The 14180-nt window shown below is 34.7% G+C and overlaps 1 long non-coding RNA gene across 1 annotated transcript; it reads left to right on the top strand.

The window, feature by feature from the left end:
• Nucleotides 1-1455: 1455 nt before the first annotated feature.
• On the top strand, nucleotides 1456-13019 carry LOC113234206. The gene is made up of 6 exons (XR_003310776.1): nucleotides 1456-1725; nucleotides 3557-3652; nucleotides 5674-5691; nucleotides 8265-8345; nucleotides 9816-9842; nucleotides 12904-13019. It is a non-coding gene; the product is annotated as an uncharacterized LOC113234206 (long non-coding RNA).
• The last annotated feature ends 1161 nt before the right edge of the window (nucleotides 13020-14180 follow it).

The raw sequence follows: 14180 nt of genomic DNA, 5'->3' as shown, positions 1-14180 counted from the left end.
TATTTGAAAAGAGCAATCCCTAGAGTTTCTTGCTCGTTCTTCTCAGGGAGGTCAGCGTAGTGAACGAGCAGTACCTTAAATGTGACGTTTTCAAGTGTAAATTTATTTTACCTATGGAATAAATCATCTTTGACTTTGACTTTGACTTTGAGGTACTTGGGGATGCTCATTACGAATATGGCACTCATTTCTAAATCCAAGATGGCGGGCACGATTTTTTCAAAAAATGCTATGTTGGTATCATTTTCGAGGTATTTGGGGATGCTCAATGTGAATATGACACTATTTGTAAATCCAAGATGGCGGGCACGATTTTTCAAATAATGGAAAGTTGGGTATCGTTTTCGAGGTATTTGGGGGTGCTCATTACGAATATTGCTTTTGTTTGAACTGTCGTGTTTGCCATCTTGGATTTAGAAATGAGTGCCATATTTGTATTGAACATTCCCAAACATCTCGAAAACGATACCCAAGTTGCCATTATTCGAAAAATCGCGCCCGCCATCTTGGATTTAGAAATAAGTGCCATATTCGAAACCTAAAACCGAAAATGCCATAAGCAAACATTAAAGAAAATAACTGTTAAAATAGATTAAAAAATCGCTTAAGAATGCTCCCCTTTTAAGAAAATAAAATATTTCAATATAAAATATTTCGCTTGAGTTACGAAAAGAAAGACATATAATAAGCTATCAAAGTTGTACTGGTGGTGCCAACACTATAGTAGAAATGAATATATACTGTAAATTTGTTGCAATATGTGCTCTAATTCAAATAAAATTAAAATAAATAATTATTCAATAAAGCATGAACGCAGAGCCGTTAAAAGTATTATAAAATAATTAAGTGTCCCAATCACTTACAGGAGTTAACGAAAACATTTAATGTTTATTCAAGTAAATATTAGTTCAAGATGCGCAAATAAATCGAAATTACAGGCACCACTAAAATTTATGTAATATAATTATTTTGATACAGAATAGCAAAATGGGGAGAAAAAAAATTGGTTACTTTGCAACACTTTCGTATCTTGTTGCCGCGAAATTATTTTTCTATTTTAGTGAATAATTACATAAAAATATGAGTTGAAACGCATTACTTACTTGTGGAATGTGATGTTAGTGTCTATTTTATGTTTGTCTGTTCTATTTTTACACCCATTTACCGCACATTTCGTCATTTTTAGCAAAAAATTTTGGAGCTGTTCGCGGTGCAATTTGACCTTGAGCACTAACAGCCCGCGCGCTCCTGGGAGCCCGTTGGGAAGCCTTTAACTTGCCTCACTTAGCGTGTGCGGGCTAGGTTTCTATGCGTTATTATTCTAAGTTCATAACTCGACATTTATTGTACCTTTTACATATTCTCACTTTTAGGTTACATCTTGAACTCTCAATATGTTCTCTTCTTCTATTTCATTTTTTCAAACACATTCTAAATACAAAACTATATTCACTCAGCCAGTAGTTCTACTCATAGAGTAGAGCCTAGACTACAGTACCTACTATTACAATGCGGCGTACTTTTTTTTAGGCGAATGGCAATTGTTGTTGATTGGTTGAACACGAGGTAGCCGTATTATAATACAGCGCCGATTTGCAAAGCGGCTAGCCTTAATGTTTTACGGCGCTTTATACAGTGTGATGCGCCAGATACATAGCGTCGGGTAAATTTGAAAACCTTATAAATTCTTTTCTCAGACGCTGGCGCTGGTGGCCGAAAATGAAGGTAAGTAAAAGTCGCACTTACGTTTTGTGAAATAAATTAGTGACTTCTCTACTATTCACACCTTTTAAGTTGCACACTTTTGAAAAACTTTATAACCAGTTGCACAGATTACTAAACAACATGGTTCCTGTCTGTTTGTCCAAGCACTTAAAACTTCAAGTTGGGTACTAAGTTTCGGACAAAAATTGGTGTCATACATCTTGCGTGTTTGAAACATCCACCGTCAGCTACAACATAAAAAATATACTGCTTATAAAATAGATTCTAAAAGAAACTATGTTTTCCTAAATAACTTTTCTAATAAAATGTAGAAAACAGAAATTGTTTCTTGGTAATTCCAAAACAACTATACTAAAGTTTCCTCAGCATTACTTAGCTTATAAAATATAAAAACATTATTGTCAGCTCAAACCCCAATGAGGAGAAGTCAAAACAATAATAATAAGAAGAACATGTAGTGGATAAAATGAAAAAAAATAAAACTAATTAATTGATACTATTTTAGAAATTTACCATAATTCAGCTAGTGGGTCTACGGAGGGTGGATCTCTCTTACGAAAACCAATTTTAGCGAGAAGATAATTTTCAATTCGCAAACAGGAATTTTAGTTCCCCGCGACTATTCCGACAGACTAGACGGTAGATTGTTTTCGCTAATCAAAAATTTACTTTCCCGTAAGGTTCCATTTATAAATAGATAGACCGAGATGGTTTACATTAATATTTATTTACTTTAGAGAATATATAGGTAAGGTATAAAGGACAATAAAAGCTTAACTACTAGAAAGTAAAATTAGAATTTTTAAATTATGGATGGTTTATTTATCATAAAACACACACATACGATACACATAAACAAAAATAAAATATAGTCGAAAAAAACAATAGTACAAAAAAAAACTTTAATAAATACGATATAAGCATTAAAGAAAAATCATTATTTTTAAATTTAAATAAACAAAAGATCATATAACAAAAAGGACAAACACAGAAATTTGTAAGGCATTACAATAAAAGCTCGCAGCGTAATTGCTGCTCAATAAGAGCAACGCATACTGATATTCTGCTTTATTCTGATTTATGATCATGACTGCTATATCCAGTTGGAATATTATGGTAATTCCTCAGATGATCTGAGGGTAATTCATTCACAGACATCTACACAATCCATGAACAAAATGTTAGCTGGCCGTTGCTTAGAAGCAAACCTTGAAAACCGGTGTTACCATTTCGTTAATATTGTTATTTCATTATTTTTTTTATAATACTAAGTGACGGGGCAAACAAGTCGTGTGGACCATCAGCCACACGACTTGCGTCATCAGCGACACACCTGTCCTAAAACCGTTGCAGTGTCAGAGCTTTAAATCACAAAGATCTGAAGAGCACTGCCATTGCGCCCATCATCCTGAGACATAAGTTGATAAGTCCCATGTGCTTGTAATTTCACCAGCACCCTTACCCTTCGAAACCGGAACGCAGTAATGTTCACATTACTGCTAGATGGCAGAAATAGATAAGGTGGCAGTATTTCCCTGGACGAACTCTCTGGACGAACATGGAGCTCTACTGCTACTGAATGTATAGTAAAAAGCAATTATTTATAGTATGATTACTGCTTGTTAAGTTGCTACGAAAGGCGATTGTAAAAAGATTCGCTCTTGTACTGAGCTACAGACGTTTTATCTATTTTATTATTGTATGATACTAAACTCTGACTTATGTATTTTATATCTACTTGTTTAATGTGCTACGTGTGAAGTTACTACCATTATTAGTTTTTGTCACACTATATTAAAACTAGAAAAACTAAGCCCTCTTTGTTTGTTAGTGAGTGCTGCACCAGCTCCCGTTCCTGTACCATCTGAAGAAAAGAAATCCGAAAAGAGTACAGAAAAACCGAACAAAGAGGAAAAGAAAAAGTCATGTGAGTAATTAGAAGGGTTAATTACCTAGTATACTTGGAGTCACACTAGGAGCTGAGCATCGAGTTTATAACCAGAAATAGAGATGAAATAAGGGCCATCCATCCCTGGCAACTCATCAACCAAATGGGCCTTACATCACTTTTAAATATCAGCTCTCGTTTCCGCTGAAATCACAAATCAGAAAGCTGAAATAGTACAGTGCCAACAACTGACCTGTGTGTTCGTCTCAGTATATTCCAAAAATATTTTGTATTTACTGTAATAAAGATAATATCTCTTACATTGAGGGTCTGTTCCATTCGGTGGTGTGGGAAAAACGGCAAAACATCTAACTACAAAACGAACGGAATTGCATTTCATCGGTAATTAAATATTAAATACAATTTTCGTCCATTATAGCAAAACTCAAGTTAAACTGGACGATTTGAAGTGAAATAATTGACAACACCTATCAATTGTTTCGAATTCGGGCTGGCCAATCGGAGCGCAGTTGTCACCGTAATGATATTGGCACAATAGTTTTCAAACAAATTGAATGACATTTCGGCTCTATTTCTGGTTATATACACTATGGATCTGAGGTACTCGAGTCATAGTGGCAGCCTTTATAGAACCCGCCTTACGGAGGTCATAGTAGTGTAGAAGTAGTATCTTTATGATTACATAACACATTCGCGTGAGCATCTTGCTTTTGCCGATTGATGCGCTATAGCTGTGGCCGATATTTTTGTCATAAATTAATACAAACTGTATAAACATTTATTCTACAGACTATTAAATTAATAAAACAAATAATGATACTGACGTCAATAAACGTTATCATCTATACATATACCGGCCGCCTACGTTGCGCGTTTATGCCAGCGATCATTGGTAGGTACGAGTATGTGCGAGTAGTGCTTTGCTTACTTAGCCTGTGTGTCGATATAGTGTGTCGCTAGAGATTCAATATTTTGATAAATTGTAGAGCAATGACGTTACTATTAAGATTTTATATGGCCAAATACTGTCCTCTTATGTTCATCGATGAAATAAAAGCAATTAATGAATGGATTCAGGCGTTACTTTGCGGAAGTCCATGTTAATAAAAATGGAAATAAATTAATTCTTCGGCTTCTTTTTTATTAATCTTATGCGGAGGGAGGGTGGGAAAAATAACTGCATGGAAAAATATTCAACACAAGTACAGCTATTTTGCACGATTTAACTTTCACTGGGTTTCGCGGAGTAGCAAATTAATTTACTTCCACTTTTATTAACATAAAAGAAATTAAACGACGTAATAGTACGTTGTTGCACATCACTTACAAATTATGTTTAGGGCAGCGGCATATGCATAGTACGTTAGTTAGCTCGCACGAATGTGTTTAACGTATGTAGGTAGGTATCCCGACCTCCAGCTCAGCTGTCCTCTTTCTAATAACTAACGCCTTTGTATTGCGGTAATTTACGAAATATTGGTACTTAAAGATTTTTAGTCATCTAAAAGAATGTCAATTACGTTGATTTTGTTGTTTTAAATCAAATCAAATCAAAATCGATTAGAGGAGTTTATAGATCTCGCTTCGCTGAGTCCAGAATTTCGCTAAAAATGGCGATTACGTTAGTTATTTAGTTATAATATCGAGGGCAGTATGTCCAACGGATAGAGTGATGTGAAGGTGGTGGATTTAAAGTACGTTTTGCCATTGAAGCGCCACATTTAAATTTTCAGCATCCGAATAGCCAGATTTGATCTCTAAATATTCTCAACGAATTATAATTATAACGAATGAATTATGATAATTCCTAATTTAATAATATATTTACGTAATTAACAAAAATGTACAATTGGTTTGTTACATTTAAGTATGTGGAAACATCATAAACAAAAACTAGATATGCTGTAGTGGTGCGTATTGGAAGACTTCCTTAGGGTACACGAGGAGTGATCAGCAAAGTGTTCGCATGCTTCATTAGGCGCTCGCTGCACGTTTGTGTACCTATAAGTACAATTATTGATGTCTTTTCTTTGTTTCAGTTTTCAGTGACTTGTTCGGTGAGTTGAATTTAAGACATTTACCTATACTTATTTGTCCAGGTTTTATTTACTTGCGCATCTCGTAAAATACGTATCGTTATTTTTAATGGAAATTTCTAAGTTACACCTTTGCTTAATTCGGAACTCTGAATGGACACTGTATAGTAATAAATATGCTTTCATTTACAGGATAATATGATGAATGAGTATCCATTTAATAAATTTTTATGGTTTTATTTAACTTCTCCTTTGTAATTTTTAAGTATTTTAAAGTCACGATATTTTACCACTATGATATTCAATTATTTTTGTGAAATTGCTCCACTAGTTTGTTATTATTATTAAGGACTCATGCCAATTTTCAGCCGGATCGAAGCAAGTTTTTCTTTGGCCGCCATTACGAATTTTTTAACATAGGCTGTTACTGTAACCCTCTATGACATTCCTTCAAGCACATCATATGTATCTCTTATAGTTTACGTAATACGGCCATCTTGTTTATTTGATTTCGATTTTTTTTTACTTTTGGCAGAAATTGGCCAAGGTGTACTTTATAAAATGTCCCCATGTAGGTATTATAGTTTTTGCATCCACATTTAGTGCCAGTGTTCTCGTATTTGATTCTTTGCTTTCGAGCCTATCCGCGTACAACGGTATAAATATCTTTTTTCCAACTATATCTTAAAGTGTGCGTTCTATTTTTCTAAAAGAGTCAGGTCTTGTACTTGGACTTGTATTGAACTGTATGTCTATTGTATATTATATCTATTTATTAATATGTTATGATAAATGAACGATTTCAGTATTAATTTATGTTCACCTGCAGCTTGATTTTGATTGCCTCTCCCGATCGGAAACTGCGTCTCTTCTGAGTCGAGGCGCATAATTGCGATACACAACTGGCCGATCGGAAACTTTTCACATTTCAAATAGGAACGTTAGTAGATTTTACTTGGAAACATTTCCGTGAGCAAAAAGCGCGCGGATTCCTCCCAAGTTAGAAATATTTTCCAAATTAATTTGTTCTAAAGTTTAAATTAATTATAAATTTAATTATAAATGTATTCCGTTAATAAAACGTAGGTAATGTTAATTTTGTTTTTAATAAAGTTTTACCCAAATTCTGTGGGTATATTCTTACTTAGTTTTTTCGTAGTGCAAAGTGATTTTGAGGTTATCAATATTTTTACAAGGAGCACCTTCTTGTATTGCGTACATATCGGACCAGAACTCTTCGATATTTTAACGGAATCGGTCAATTGGATATTATTCTCGAATCGAATGGCGCTTTCCGAGCTATGCAGAACATTCGAGTAAAACGTTCGATTAAGATGGGCTACTCTCGATGTCCGTCTCACATCCGTCCGAAACAATTACTGTCAAATAAGTAATATTCGACAAAATTAAAAGACAAGTATCAAGTATGAAGCTTCATTCGCATCACGCGTCTTTTCATTTGGTCAAGTATTGCTTATTTGGCAGTAATTGTTTCGGACGGGTGTCGGACGGAGATCGATAGTAGACCCCCGGGTTCGGATACGATATCGCTACCCAATAGCGTTTACGGAGTTAGTCGGAGAAATAGATTAGAAGAAAAATGAAAATCCTTTCATATACATTTTTAAGACTTTAAAGGCATAAGATATAGGAATGCAATAGTCTAGCATTGAATTAATAAAATTGAACAAAATCCAGACTTTATTTAAAATAATAAGAGATTTCCATATTACATTCTTCCTTTGTAAACAATAGGACGTTCGGTAACTTTGATTCGATAACTGAATAAAGTTTGTTGCCTTTGCCGGTCGAGAAGCTTGAGTAATCGTATGGGTGTATGTAACGTTATATTTCGGTCCGGTTTCGAATATAACAGTTTGACGTTCGATTCGGGGTGGTCTGAACAAAAATAAAAAGAAATCGTACGATGTCGAATCGAATCGATCAACGGAGTTATCGCAGCACAGTCAGGGGCCCTGCGCTATATCGCCACACACTATCCTGCGTATGGCCCACGTATGGAGTCTCGCAGGACGCATTGCAGGATTACTAGTTAGTTTGCTCGCTGCGACTACATTCATGATCCTGCATTACGCGTTGGACGGCATAATGAATGGCCCCTTTTACACCGCGCGATAAGAGATATGTCGGACTCGTTCGAAAATCCACATTTTCGAAATATTTATAGGTTGACACCCGACATTGCAAAACGTTAATCAGATAATAAAAAAAAACAAGTTATGGGAGTGTGATATTATGTCTACTTAGAAACTTTAAAATACAGAGATGAGCCTACCACGCATTCGTTTTTCTTCTAACAACAAACTACCTCAGTAAACATTAAAAGTCTAATATGATCAATGGATTTCTCCAGGGTTTTTGTATCTGTGGGCGGGTCTCCCGATCGGTACAAGCCGACGATTGCCGAAGTCTGTTTCCGATCGTAGTTGTGAATTCAGTTTATCTTCTCGCTCGTAAACCCATCCGATTTCGAGACTCGGATGGGCTACTCGATCGGTTCGATCCGTTTTGGAACAAAATCAGGTCGGTCTTATTAAAGCAAGAAAAACTTAGAGTTTCTCCTTTGTTGTCAGGGGGCGCTGTACCAACCTCCGTTCCTGTACTGTCTGACGCTATAAAAAAACTAGAACCGAAGAAAAAAGAAATGGGGACATGTGAGTATTTTCAAGGGCTAATTAGTAACTATGTTTTCGAGTCACACTGGACCCTACACAGACCTAGGCCTCCTAGTTGTAGCCTACCAAGATCGCTACGTACTAGGAGATGATGGTAGCGTAGTAAATATCCTTATGATTACATAATGTTACCTCGATCTACTGTTTGCCTATCAAGCGAAGTCCCTTTAGTTCACAGGGCCTACGTCCAATGGATACACTGATGTAATGTTAGTGGATTTAAAATACCACATTTGAATTTTCAGTGTTTGAAAGGAGCAAGATTTAGTATTCTGAATCGCACTTAAGAACTATAACGCACCCTTAGTAATATAAGGGCACAATCCAAAAAAAGTAGATTTTTGGGAAATTTGGGAATTGATAGGGACTTAAATAATAAATGGGATCAAACTTAAATAGCTCCATATTTCTGTTATATTTTTTGTACTATATGGGTCTAACTTAAAAGTGTTTTTTTAACTTGCTTGAAACTTATAGAATTTATTTATATTATTTTTTTTTTATTGCTATTTATAATACATTTATCAAAGAACAAATCTGCCAAATTTCATATTTATAACTTAAATAATAAGCATGTTATTTGAAAAAATAGGTGTAATGTAGGAATCCAGAATCTTAATACGCGATTTCCCAAAAATCTACTTTTTTTGGATTGTGCCCTTATATTACTAAGGGTGCGATAAGTATTTTCTCAAAAATTGCGTTATACAGATGATAAAAAATCACTGGCCATTTTTTTCCTGTGCATAAGATTCAATAATAGAACACATTAGTGAAACAAAACAAAAAAAACCATTTTTTTTTATGTTAATATTTCTCAATAATTTATAACGCGTGGTTAACTCACAATATTTTTTATCTGTCAAACATTATTTGTTGTCTGTCAAATACATGAACTCCCGCACTGACTCCGCCCACTGCCCCTCACCATTCTTGTTGCTATAGCAACGGCATCTGCTAATCATCGGGTGTCAATATTGTTTCCAATTTTTCGGAAAACTTTGAGACGTCATAACTTATTTATTTGTTAAGTATTTGAAAAAAAAAAAACCGAATACGTATTTTTTATTTCCATTATACAGTATGCTCCTTTAAATTCGTCAGTGGTTCATTTATCACCTGTATTAATAATTTATCTCCAAAATTTCGCTACATTTGTATGTCATTCAGTATACGATTTAATTTTAATATGACAGGACAACACTGTCGCTTTGAAATTAAATAGGTAATATTAATATTACTTAAAGCAATTTTGAGATAACACTATGTTAGTTGTCATGTGTGAAATGTTTTCATAGAATTATAAATACAACTTCTAATTTAATAATAATCAACAAAATTGTACAATTTGTTGGTTATGTTGTGTGGAAACCATGTGCAGACGAATTATATGGAATTTATACCTATACATTGCATAAATATATAGTTACTGCCTTTTTCTTGTTTCAGTCGAGAAAATTTACACCGACTGCATAGGTGAGTTGAATTTACGTTTTTTTTTTGTGTCTGGCACTTGGCGGCTTACGTTTGTGCGACTGTTTTAATGACGTAAAAAATAAAAAAAACAATAGAAGAAGGTATTAGGGAAGCGGGTGTCAGGTGAAAAATTACACAAAATTAAAACAAAATTACGATATTTATAACAAATAAGCGTAGGTATACACTTTCAGACACATAATTCGAGGTACTACGCATTTTCGGTATTAAGTGCCCTAAGCTTAAACAATGTTTGATTGATCGAAAACTATTATGCAATTTTGAAACTAGTATATCAAACGTCTTTTCCATAAGTCCTTGTTGGGAATTTGGATTTGCAAAACCGGGGAAAACTTTTTCTTCGATGATAACGTAAGTCAATGATGATAACACTATTTTTGTATTCTAGCCCTTTAAGGCAAAAACGCGAGGTGGCTCGAATTATGTGCCCAGGAGTATATTTATAATTTTATACAATGGTAAGTTACAAAACGAAGCAAAACATTTATAAATAATATATCTATTAGAAAACGAAAATAGCTTTATGGTAATCTATTAGAAAACGAAAATAGCTTTATGGTAAGAGGGAAACCAAATGAGAGGAGGATATTATGGAATAAAAAGAAAGGATCTATAAATAACTTTTAAAAATAAATATTTATATATATTATATCGAAAATTCGAGACCTGTATATGGAAAAGTTTTTATTTGCATATTGTAGGTATGTACACTAAAACTTATTCCTTTAAATTTTTTTAGTATTATTTTTGTTTACTAACATTTTTGTACGGCCCTAAATCTGAATTAGTTATTTTATTTAATTAAAACGTCTTTGTGCGCACGAATATTTTTTTGCATACCACTATATTGCAAGCTGTAGGTTTAATATTTTATCAATTTATTTTTTATTAATTAGCCATACGACAAGCAAAGTTCATATTTTCTTCTAGTAATATCGTTTCAACTATTTTTTAGAAAGTTTTCTTTTCAACGCTGAAACTGAATACGACGTCTCATTTACTTTTTGGCGCGCGCACACTGACTGTGCCTTATTATAAACATAATTCCTACTACGAGGGTCAAACTGAAAGTTCTTAGAACTGGCCACTTATAAACAATATAATAAAAAAATAATTCTTAAATTTGAAAATAGAACTCTTTGCCAATATTACTGAGTATATATTTCATTCATTTGTCATTTGTTTTACGATTTGGCGGCAAATTGAAAATTGTCTGTGTCACGTCAACATGAATTTAACACGAGAAAATTTTCGTGCAATGATTTTTTATGACTTTCGATGTCATTTAAGTCAACAAGAAAGTTATGATAGACTACGATTGGCCTTTCACGATGAAGCCCCATCTCGTGCGACTGTTTACAACTGGTTTAATGAGTTTAAACGTGGTCGCACTAATCTCACTGATGATTTACGTGAGGGACGGCCTTCTACGGCGACGACTGAAGATAACATCTGTGTTGTGCGGCGTATGATAGAGACTGACAAAAGAGTGACCTATCAGCAGATTCGGACAAGCTTAGGCATCGGTATGAGTCAAGTGCACAAAATCCTCCACGAACATTTAGCTGTCAGGAAGCTTTGCGCCCGGTGGATACCTCATAATTTGACTGAGGCTCAAAAACTCCATCGTGTGGATTGGTGCCGTAAAATGATTGAAAGATTTAACGGAGGTGACTCAAATGCTGTGTTCGACATACTAACAGGTGACGAAAGCTGGATTTACTGTTATGATCCTGAAACCAAAAGACAATCTGCTCAGTGGGTGTTTCCTTTCGAGGAGTTGCCAACTAAAGTGAAGAGAGATCGAAGTGCGGGAAAAAAAATGCCTCGTTCTTTGGAAGGATAGGTCATTTCGCAACAATTGTGTTAGAGGATCAAAAAACAGTTTCTGCAGAATGGTACACTACCAATTGTTTGCCACTTGTCTTGGAAAAAGTTCGAGAGAAACGACCTCGCAGTAGGATCCTCCTTCACCACGACAACGCCTCGTCGCACACCGCCAAGCGAACGATCGACTATTTGGCGACATCAAACGTTGAATTATTGGGTCACCCGCCGTATAGCCCCGACCTCGCGCCTTGTGATTTTTATTTATTTTCAAAAATTAAAGAAAAACTTAAAGGAAAGCGGTTTACGAATGCTGAAGAAGCGGTGGCTGCGTATCGCGATGCCATTGAAGAGACCCCTAAGGACGAGTGGGCAAAGTGCTTTTCCCAGTGGTTCCATCGCATGCAGCGGTGTATTGACGTGAATGGACAATATTTTGAAAAGATATAATAAAACTTATAACTGGCTAATGTAATCAGTTTTTAATTTTCTAAGAACTTTCAGTTTGACCCTCGTACATTTTCATTCAAACTGACTGTACAGACGCATTTGTTCTAAGCTGCCCCTGTTCAAAGGTGCCTCCCGCTCCCCTACTCCCTAATGTCAAAAATATATTTTTACTATTGTTTTTGTCACAAAAATCTAAAACAGTTTTAAAATCATCTCCGAATTTTAAATTTGCTGCTTGTGCCTGTCTTTCGTTCGGAGGGCAGAATAATCAAATTATTTTCACACATTATTTGATTTTTAATTCGGGACTTAATCATGTATAAAACATATTTTAAAAACCTCGACGTTTCGGACGTATTGCAACGTCCATGGTGTCGAAAGGACGAAACATACTTTAATTACTTCGTAATTTAATTTTTAATTCTAGACTTAATAAAACATTGTTTAATTATATCTTAGGTTTTCGCGATTGTTACACATAGGAAATGAAACTAATTTTCCGGATTTAAATCGCGTATATTTGTTTTTTCAAACAAACCGACGATTCGGGCCCTTTACAGGTCTTAAGGTCACGGTTGGTCAGTCAACCGTGACCATGGGAAAAATAGTTTCGTTTCCTATAGTTTAATTACCTTATAATTCACTAAAATATGTTTTATACATAATTAAGTCCCTAATTAAAAATCAAATTATGTTCTGTAATATCTAGGTACATAAGAATTTACTACTACGTTACCATTATTTTATTCTTTTTGTTTTTCAGATTTTCTGCGGAATTTCTTTACGCATTTGTTCGTCCCATCCTCACTGCAACCAGTTACTGACGCAACTAACGCACTCCCCTCAAGCAAAGATATTTCTAAATTGAAACCCTCTGAACTGACTCAATCCATTGTCCCTGCAGGGGCTATTAAAAAAAATGAAGAATTTAACCCAATCGGAAAATTAATGCACTTGTTTTAACACTAAGATGTCTTTCTTTTTATCTTTTATGTCCACTTGCACTAAACTCAAGTACGTATGTTTTAAACCAAAGAATTAACTAATATGTTGCAAAATTAATGTATATGTATAAGTATATTAACGATAGTGTAATTACACACTTATATTAATAAGTGGTAAATGTATGTCTTAAACCAATGCTTTAAGTGTAAATAAATAAAATAAATAAATGCATTGCAGTCATTGACTTACAATTATATGGACGTCGGTTCCGCGCTAATAAGTGTCCGCACTTGTAAGGCGCTAAAATCGTATACAGAGCGCGACACTCCGCTTTAGTCTTCATTTGTTCTACGGACAGCGCGATACTGCGATGACATAACAATTTAAATTTCGAATAGGTTGACTTGGGACTTATTTTCATGGTTTTTGTATTAGACCCGTCGTCCATTTATTTGTAAGTCAATGATTGCAATGGTTTAAGACGTACTTAGTTCAGTGCAAGTGAACAACACATCCTTTGCCGATCCAGGAAAACAATAAAAACTACAAAAACTAAGAAAAATACTTAGTACAAAACCAACGCGGAAGGCTGGTGATTATTTTAAAAGCCTCCCGCGTTTGTTTTGTATTTACTTACTCAATTGTTTTATTTGCTTATGTCTTACATAAAATACGTTTCATTATTTTTTAACCGACTTCAAAAAATGCGGAGGTTCTCAATACGACTGCATGTCTTTTTTGTACCTCAGTAGTAGTCCCACTTATTTTGAAGAAAATATTCCACCTCTAATGGTGGCTGTTCACGCATGAAGACTTATTTTTATAAATACCGCCTAAATTTTATAAGGAACAATTATTTTAATGGTTGATTGTGCTATACTCCAATTGAAGGAGATTTTCTCTCTCAATATCATCGATTTTTTTGTAACTCTTGTGTTAAGTCCCGTATAGTGGCGAACTAGGGGATGAATCCGGTTTTGCGCGCTTGTAACACGATGATGTAATTTCGCGAACATTTGAGGTCGGTTGTTTTAGTACTCTGACTGAGATTCACCAGACCTTGCTCCAACGGACTACCATTTTTTTCGTGATTTG

This window comes from Hyposmocoma kahamanoa, unplaced genomic scaffold (genome assembly GCF_003589595.1).
Source record: "Hyposmocoma kahamanoa isolate Upper Pololo Valley unplaced genomic scaffold, ASM358959v1 81137, whole genome shotgun sequence".
Taxonomy (NCBI): domain Eukaryota; kingdom Metazoa; phylum Arthropoda; class Insecta; order Lepidoptera; family Cosmopterigidae; genus Hyposmocoma; species Hyposmocoma kahamanoa.
Note: the sequence above shows the minus strand (reverse complement) of the source record. Positions and strands in the feature narration are given on the sequence as shown.